We start from the raw sequence: 9,858 nt of genomic DNA, 5'->3' as shown, positions 1-9,858 counted from the left end.
TGCAGTTTTTTTTGGCCAGGGCTGGGTTTGAACCTGCCACCTCTGGCATATGGGGCTGGTGCCCTACTCCTTTGAGCCACAGGCACTGCCCTTCTTTTTAATTCTTTCCCTCTCTTTTTCATTTTGAATAGTTTCTAAGTCTTCTAATCCACTAATCTTGTCTTCTGTAATACCTAATTGCTCTTAATCTAATTCAGTGTAGTTTTCATCATAAACACCTAGTTTTCATACTAAGAAATTCAATCTGGGTCTTTTAAAACATATCTTTTATGTGTCTAGTTAAGTTTTTCAACTTATGGAATATGGCCATAACAATTGTTTTAATGCCTTTATTTTCTAATTCTGACACTTGTAGTCGTTCTGGGACTGTTTCAATTGGCTGACCTTTCCCTTCATTATGAAACTTTTTTCCTGCTTCTTTCCATGCCTGGTAATATTTGTAAATTCTGGGCAGTGCCTGTTGCTAAGTGGGTAGGGCGCTGGCCCCATACAGCAAAGGTGGAGGGTTTGAACTTGGCCCTGGCCAAACTGCAACAAAAATATAGCCAGGCATTCTGGAAGCCACCTGTAGTCCCACCTACTCAGGAGGCTGAAGGAGGAGAATCATCTAAGCCCCAGAGTTGGAGGTTGCTGTGAGCTGTGATGCCACAGCACTCTACCAAGGGCCATAGAGTGAGACCCCGTCTCTAAAAAAAAAAAAGAATTTGTAAATTCTCTGGTGAATGAGGAAGAAATTTCTTGAAGTGAGGTGTTCAGCTGAATTTTGAAGGATGTATATTGGTTAAACAAATAGTAAAATGAAGGAAAAAACATTTACATTTATTTTTTAAAATTATTTTTTATTAAATCATAACTTTGTGCAGGAAAAAACATTTAAAGAAGAGGGGTCGGCATATGCAAAGTTCCTGTGGTATATAAGGTTTTGTGTTTTTGAGAAAATAAAAGAATTCTGGTGTGGCTGGAGCAAATAATAAAATGGAGAATCATTATCATGTGTCTCAGTTGGGGGAGGGTGGAGGCCTGGACAGGCCATATTCCACCTTTCTCAGAGGCTTTGATGGGGCATTTTGTTCTTGTCTTATGAGCAATAGAAATCCTTTAAAGGTCATAAGAAAGCTCAGATTTTCAGAAAAACCACTCTGGCTTGCATGTGAAGAACAGCTTGCATGAGTTTCAGAATAGAAGGAGTAGACAAGTTAGGAAGCTACTGTAGAATTCTGAGCAAGAGATGAGGGTGTTTTGAGGCAAGAGGGGAGCAGAGATGGGAAGAGGTGAGCTAACCTGAGACACATGAGGTGGGGTATCTGTTGCCCCTTCTTGTCTGTACCCTACCATATCAATCACTAAGTTCACATAAATCCTTTCCAGGGGAATATTATTTTCACAGGATGAATATGTTTCATATTAATATATTTCTAAATATATTTTTATCTCAGAGGTCTGAACATTGCATGTAGTTCCTTACAAAGGAAATCTATTGATTAACTTGTACCTGGTGGGGACTTTACTGAGTCTCTTCTGATATTCACCTAAGAATTCCCCTAAAACACTCAGTAATGGAAAGGCCTAGTTCAATATTTCTCAAACTTTAATGTGCATCAGAGTCACCTAATGAGCTTGTCTAAACACAGATTTTCTTGTCCCAATCTCCTTGGAGTTACTGGGGCAGGAAGTTGGGGTTGGAGACCAGGATCCATCATTTGTGTAAAGTTTGTGAGTGATGTGAATGTTGCTGTACAGGGAACCTGGTGTGTGCGAATCCCTAGTTAATTAGAGGTGGTGTAGCTAAGAGATGAATTTTCTGAGCTTGACAAGTGGGCAAGTTACTTACCTTTCTGTGGCTTTGTTTCCTCATCTAGGTCTTGGCAAAGTTTAGAATGAGGAATATTTGTAAAGCACTAGGACAGATGCAGAATGAGAATATACAATGGTACATTTCAAAACTATTAAGAAATGAGTATAATTGTGATGGATGTGTTACTTGGTTCAATGTAAACATTTCATATTGTATATCGAAGCAGTACCCTGAACCCCATAAATGCATCAATGTACAATGTTATGATTTAATAAAAAATAATTGATTAAAAAAGAGAATATACAAACTTTTATAAATAAAAAGTAAGTAATATGTGCCTAGGATATGCCATGATTTTCAGTGTACTGTGGGACAGATAATGCCTTCAGTTCTTTCTTGGAGAACAGTAGTCAAAATTCAACATAGTGTCCCAGTGGAAATCTTTACTTAACCGTCTTGGAGAGGACCCAAGCTCTATTTCATCTTCACCTCTTTAGTTTGGGTAAATTGCCATCAGAACTCTGTGTTAGGTGACTGTTTGCCTCTCCCCTACTGCCTGGATCCCCACAGCTTTGTTTGCCCTTAGGCAGGGAGTCCCATTTGGGAAGAAATAGTTGATAAGGGAGGCGGAGAGCTGACTCACCCATGTGGGATGGCTATGGGCAAGTTTTCCCAGGTTGCACAAGCCACAGTGTTTCTGAAACAGATGGAAATACTGTCTTTGCTGGTGGTTGGCTGACTTCAGGACAGTTGTGGTGTGTCAAGAAGTGTGGGAAGAAAACAACCCATGGGAGACCATGTCCCCCAAGCTTTAAAATCCCCCAGATTCTTTAGTGATAAGCAGGGCATGGCTCACCTACACATTCCATTTCTGAAATTCCCACAGATAAGGGCTCAAGGGCTCTTTAACAGGGGCTTGCACATGGGAATCACATAGTTTCCCAGGGTAATCCCAAGGACTAGGGATGGGAGAAAATGGAAGAAAATGGAAGACAAGGCAGTTTCTGCCAAAACCTCCCACTAGCCAGCCCGCCCAGCTGGACAGGCAAACCGTCTTTGACAGGCTGCCTGTGTCCTCTGAAGAGTGGGAGCCAGAAATTAGCAATCATTCTTACAATTTTTAAAAACATATTATCAGCTGTTATTTAAAATATCCCTAAGTTAGGATAGTTAATAACAGAAGTATGAAACATATTTCAACTCTGTAAGATATGATTGAAGATGTTGCATCAGGCTTTGAAACTGAAATAACTTTGAAATGAGGTCAAAGTCAGAACTTGTGGTGGGGCATTAATTAGAAAAGTATAAACAGGCAAGGCTGGGACATTCCCAACAAATGATTTTGTCCCCAGGAATGGTAAATTCAAAGGGGGCAAATTAGGAATAAGTTGCAGGGATGGCCATTTGAGTTAGAAAGGCAGGGTTAATTTTTCTCATTCATTCAGTTGCATTTCTCATACAAGCCTGACAAATGCTCTTTCTTGTCATTTTATTTTTATAATAGTGATTCTTTTTGTTTTGCATGGCCCAGCCATTGCAATATGGACAAAGCTACTTTTTTCATCCTATTTTAGTTCTCAGAGTGTATTGATTTTTAATTTCCTGGAGCCAATTGTCTATGTAACAATATTTTATTCAGTATGAGAGGTAGTGCCAATTTTAAACTTTTATAGACTTGTTTCTTCAGGAAAAAGCAGCACAAGCTAGGAAGAAAAGCTAAAATTTCATTTGATAAGACTGAAATGGTGTTTGAATATAGGAGTATTGTTTTCTTATCCAGAACAGTCACTGGAAGTCCATTTATGAAGTGATATCAGGCCAATTTCTGTTCACTTTTTGGAGAGAGGACATTTTCTGAGGAATCAAAACAAGTGGGAATTTGCCATTATCTTACATGCCTGTTGTAAGAGACAAGAAAGAAGAGGCACCATATCTTTTATACATATAAATACACATATTTTTAAATTAATATATTAATGGATCACATGATAGTGTTGCTTCTCAAAAATATTCATTTTCATTTTTGCTTTTCTTCTCCTCTTTTCCCTTCCAAACTCCGTCCCTATCTCCTGTACAGGTAGCTCATGGTATGTGGCCTGTAGTTTTCATCATGTACATGCTTACCTGAATGTATATACAAATAAATTGGAGAGTCTTTCTTCACTTTTTAAAAACTGAGATAATGAAATAGGCATTTTTCTACATTTGGTTTTATTTACTCCATAATCGCTCATGGAAATCTCCCTGGGTCATCAATTGGTTCTAAATCATTCTTTTTGATGGCTGTGTAAGAGGCCGTGGTCTGAATAGATCAGAATTTATTTGACCATCCAACCCTCTGTTAGTAGGTGACAGCAATAAATGCTTTTGTTCTTGTGTTTTCATTTTGTTGAGGCGGATAGTGGTGGACATAGACGTTTTAGTTTTGGCTTCAATCCCTTTTGGCTCATCCTTATATCCTACAAAGGCTGAGAAGATAAAAGGTCACCTCATTGAGCCTTCACAGCTGAGAATGGGCAAGGGGCTCAGTGTAAGGAAGGGAAGTGGCCTCTGGCCACGCCTTTTCTTATTATAAAGTTTGGGCATTCCTAATCCAAAAATCTGAAATCTGAAATGCTCCAAAATTTACAACTTTTTGAACACCAGTGTGAAGCTCAAATGAAATGCTCATTGGAACATTTCAGATTTGGGGGTTAGGGATGCTGGAGTGGTAAGCATAATGCAAATATTCCAAAATCAGGAAAAAATATGAAATTCAAAACACTTTCTGGTCCCAAGCATTTGTGGATAAGGAATACTCAACCTGTACCTCTGTTGTCTTGCTTGGAATAAAGCTTCTGCTAAAAGTACAGAGAGGAGAGAGACAAAGAAAGACAGAGGGAGAGAGAGAAATAGAGAGAAGGAGGAAAAGGTACCTGGTGTCTATGATATTTTCAACAAGTTTTTATGGGGTATACACTATGCTCTGGTGAAGAATGTGGATATAAAACAGGGAAATATGATTCATGGCTTTATGAGTGGTCTGGGAGAGACCATGATCACAGAATCACTAAAGAGGACTAGCCCAGTCAAGAATGGGAAGGGCAGGAGCCTTGTGAATGGAAAGAGCACTGTGGTAGGGAGAGTTTGGCCTTCCACCTGTCGCCTTGTGGCTTGCTTTTCTCTACAGATGAGGAGTGCACCTGCAATATATTTAAATTTACTTTCCACAGTGAAAAGTGATGACATCAAATAGGGCCGACCAGGAAAATGCCTTCATACTTTCCTTAGTATGGCTATTACTTTACTCATAGAGTTATAGTGAGCATTCAGCAGTGGCATATATGTAGAGAACCTAATAAAACACTCTGACTTAAAAAAAATTTACCAGAAGCTACTTGCTTCTTTCCAGCTATTTGTTCTCCAGATACATCCATGGATATCTATAAACCAATAAAATAGCAGCCTCAATAAACCAAAGGAAAACATTGTAGCAACAGGCATGTTTTTAGTAAAAGAAAGGTGAAATAACAGATTTGGGAAATCATTTTTATAGGAATAATTCAGTATGAGCCATGTAGTGCATGCCTGTAATCTCAGCTACTTTGGAGGCTGAGGCAGAGGACCACTGGAGTCCAGGAGTTTGAGACCAAGCTGGTTAAGAGTGAAACCCCATTTCAAAAAACAATGACAATAGCAACAACAACAATATTCAGTATAAATTCAACTTATCTTGTCACTGGACTATAGAGATGATAAAAAGAGGCAATTAGCTTTGGAAATACTAAAAGTGTGAACCAGGGAGCAACTATGAGGGGCTGGGCACTGCATGATGATGAACACACATCTCCTTTCTCAAGTTAGTTCTGAGGTAGGCATATTGGTAACAGTGCAAAAAAAGCATGAACCTAGAAACTAGGAAATACCAACATAAATGCCCAGATTAAGCCAATATTCTGAGACTTTGTGTAGTCCCAGTTCTTTCCACTGACAGCTGTCACTCATGATTACTGACAGGTGGTATCTGAAGTGCAAAGTTGCCAATATAAACCCAAAGTTTGTATATTATATACACATTTGTAGTATATATGTGTATAAATATATATATGCACACACACTCCCAACTAATAAAAATGAGAAACTGTAAAAAAAAATTCTCAGATTAATATGAGGATACAATTATTAGATTCTATGCTTTGCATTTGTAAGATTAAAGTCCAGTTAGAAGGTATGTCCTTGGCTCAGACATCTGTGCAATGTATCCATGGGAATTTACCCTACCCCTCACCCACACTTGAACTTCACTGAATTTTTCTCAATGAAAAACTCACTTTCATGTCAGCATGAGGTTAATCTACTAGTTCCACTTTAGTACTGGGAATGTGTGGTGTTTGCTTTTCTGCTTTTGTGATTTTCATTTAGGTATGTGTTCTCCTGCTCCATCCAGATTTTTGCAAAAGAAACATAATCTCCATCTTTTTTATGGCTGAATAATATTCCATGGCATACATATACCACAATTTATGAATGCATTCATGTATTGAAGGGTACTTGGGCTGTTTCCACTTCTTTGCAATTGTGAATTTATAACCATTTGCGTGCAGGTGTCTTTATGGTATATTTTTCCTTTGGGTAGGTAGCTAGTAATGGGATTGCAGGATCAAATGGTAGGTCTACATTTGGTTTTTTGAGGAATCTCCATACTGCTTTCCATAGAGGTTGCACAAGTTTTCAGTCCCACCAACGTATATAAGTTTTCCTTTCTTACTGCATCTACACCAGCATCCGTTGCTTTAGGACTTTAGGATATAAGCTATTCTCTGTGGGATTAGGTGATATTTCAAGGCAGTTTTGATTTGTATATCTCTGATGATTAGAGATGATGAACATTTTTTTCATGTTTAGTGGCAACTGATTTATCTTCACAGGAAGAGTTCCTGTTCATGTCTCTAGCCCAATTTTTAATGATGTTGTTTGATTTTTTTTTCATGTTAATTCACTTGAGTTCTTTATAGATTCAGCCTTTGTTGGATGGTTAGCATGCAGATATCTTCCCCTATTCTGTAGATTATCTTTTTGTTTTGTTGTGTCCTTAGCTGGTCTCTCTACTTTTGTTACTTTAAAGTCAATTGTATCTGCATTAAGATTTTCAACTCCCACTTTCTTTTTTTTCCCCATTTGCATGAAATATTATTTTTCAGACCTTCACCTTGAGTCTCGATTTATCCTTGGAGGTCAGATGCATTTCCTGAGGATAGTATATACTTGGCTTTTGTTTTTTTATCCAACCACCTAGCCTATGAGTCCATGTTTCTGCAATGGAGAATTTAAGCCATTCGTATTTATTGAGAACATTGACAAATGAGGTGGATTTGTTTTACTTGTTATTTTATGTGGGACTCTTTTGATTTGTTTTTTTCCCTTGAGCCATTGTGGTAGCTAGGCTGTGTCCCTTAGTTTCCATGTGGCATAAGTTTTCTGGAAATCCATTGTGTTGATCTATGTATAGTACAGGTCTGAATACTTTCTGTAGAGCTGGTCTAGTAGTGACAACTTTCCTCAAGGTTTGTTTGTTGGTAAAAGATTTGATTTCTCTATCAACTATGAAACTTAGTTGTGCAGGATACAGGATCCTAAGTTGACAGTTGTTTAAGGTAGGAGTTGTGTGCATTTTGTATGCATACTATACCTTGATGAACTAAATGCCCTAAGCAGCATACTTAGGACTTGCATACTATATGTATACCGTACCTTGATAAAGTAAATGTCCTGAGTGGCACATTTGGAACTTGTGTACATTTTGTATGTGTACTATACCTTGATGAACTAAATGCTCTGAATGGCACACTTGGGACTTGTATACATTTTGCATGTATACTATATCTTGATGAATTATACATTTACTAAACTATTATTAGGAAGGTAATAGAAGATACTGTGTCTGTTAGGGAAAGAACAGGGTGCTATGAAGTAAGAAGAAAGACCTGTTGGAAACAGAAAGTAAAATAGAGATGATAATGGTCACCAACTGATAAATTTCTATCAAAACCCCAGCAAGATTCTGTTTAGTAGACATAAAAAAGCTTATTGTAAAACTCATATGCAAGGGTATAGGCTTCAGAATGAGTAAAATATCTTAGAAAAGGGCTAAAATGGGAGAAATCATCTCATCAAGGCTTTCTGTATAGCTGCAGGGATGAAGAAAGAGTGATATTAAGAGACAAATATAAACATCACTCAGTGGAACAAACAGCGAACATAGAAATAGACCCATGCAAATATGCTGAACAGATTTTTGAGCACTGTACAAAAGCAATTTAATGGAAGAAGGATAACCTTTCAACAGAGCTGCTGGAGCAATTACATAGCTGTTGGGGGAAAAAAGGAACCTTGATTCCGTGAGCTAAACCTCACAACTTATATAACAATGAACTCAGAAAGGATCTTGGACTTAAATGCAAAATGTAAAACTAAAAAATGTTTAGGAAAAACACAGAAGAAAAGCTTTGGGATTTGGAGCAGTTAATAAGTTCTTAGATTTAAACTAAAAGCATAATCCATAATAGGAAAAATTGTTAAATTGAACCTTACTAGAAAAAAGAAAACTTTTGCTTTGTGTAATATCTTGTTAGAAGATGTACAAATAGTCTATAGACTAGTGCAAAATATTTCCAAACTATATAGTATTAGATAATCCTGGTATTTGTATTACTATAATATTTGAAGAACTCTTAAAATTCAATAATAAAAACCCAACCAACTCAGAAAATGAATAAAAAGCAGTAACAGATATCTCCCTGAAGAGAATATATAGATGGCAAATAATCACAGAAAAATGTTCAACATCATTAGTCACTAGGGGAATACAAATACAAATTAACACCACAATGAGTTATCACCAGACATCTATCAGAATGGCTAAAATAAAAAATACTAACAAGAAAGTTCAAATCTTTTTGGAGAAACTGGATCACTTATACATTACTGGTGGGAATATAAAATGGGGCAACCATGCCGGCAGTCAGTTTCTTATAAAATCATATGTATATAACTGCCACAGGATCCAGCAAGTGCACTCTTGGGCATTTATCTCAGAGAAACAGCATGGGAGGGCAGAGGGTGGATATAAAAGGACAACACAAGGCATTCTTGCAGGGATGAAAATCTCTGGCATCTTGACTCTGGGGATGGACACAGAAATGTATGCAGGTGATAAAATTGCACAGAATTAAACACACACATGCACACAAATGAATGCAAGTAACTGGGGAGAACCAGGTCAATGCCATACCTGTGACATTGTACTATAGTTATGTAGGATGTTACCATCAGAGGAACCTGGGCAAAGTGTACATAAGACCTTTCTGTGCCATCTTTTATAAGTAAATCTGCTTATAAATCTATAATTATCTTAAAGGGAGAAATTTAATTAAAGGAACTTGTTTTTAAAAGGCAGAGTCTTGTTCTGTTGCTTAGGCTGGAGTTCAGTGGCAGCCATGGTCACACCACCACTGTACTCCAGCTTCCAGTTCCTGGGCTCACGTGGTCCTCTTCCTTCATCTCCTAAGTAGCTGGGACTACAGATGCATGCACCATGCCCGGCTAATTCTTCTTCTCCTCCTCTTTCTTCTTCTCCTTCTTCTTTGAGATGGGGATCTTTCTATGTTGCTTAGGCTGGTCTCAAACTCCTGGCCTCAAGCAATCCTCCAGCCTTCACATCCCAAAGTGCTAGGATTACAGGCGTGAGCCACATGTCTAGCCTAAAGAAACATATTTGTCATCTAGACATAAGATTGACCAGAGTGGAAAGAAGACTGAGTGAACAAGAGGATAGACCAGAATCAGTTTTCTAGAGTGCAGTGTGGAGGGAAAAGGAAAAGAGAAGAGAAGGAAATAGTATATTAGTCTCACTGGCCAACTAGGATACCACTGGGAGAGAGATGGGAAATGGGGTAAAGCAATATTAGAAGAGCTGTGCTTGAGAATTTTCCAAAACTGATGAAACACACTAACTTTTCCCCAAAAATCTAAGTAACAGTTATGTGCAACATCTATGCCAAGACAAAATATAATGAAACTCCTAC

The sequence above is a fragment of the Otolemur garnettii genome, unplaced genomic scaffold, assembly GCF_000181295.1.
Source record: "Otolemur garnettii isolate 467f Iridium unplaced genomic scaffold, OtoGar3 scaffold00088, whole genome shotgun sequence".
NCBI classification, from domain to species: domain Eukaryota; kingdom Metazoa; phylum Chordata; class Mammalia; order Primates; family Galagidae; genus Otolemur; species Otolemur garnettii.
This window is presented reverse-complemented; position numbering follows the sequence as displayed.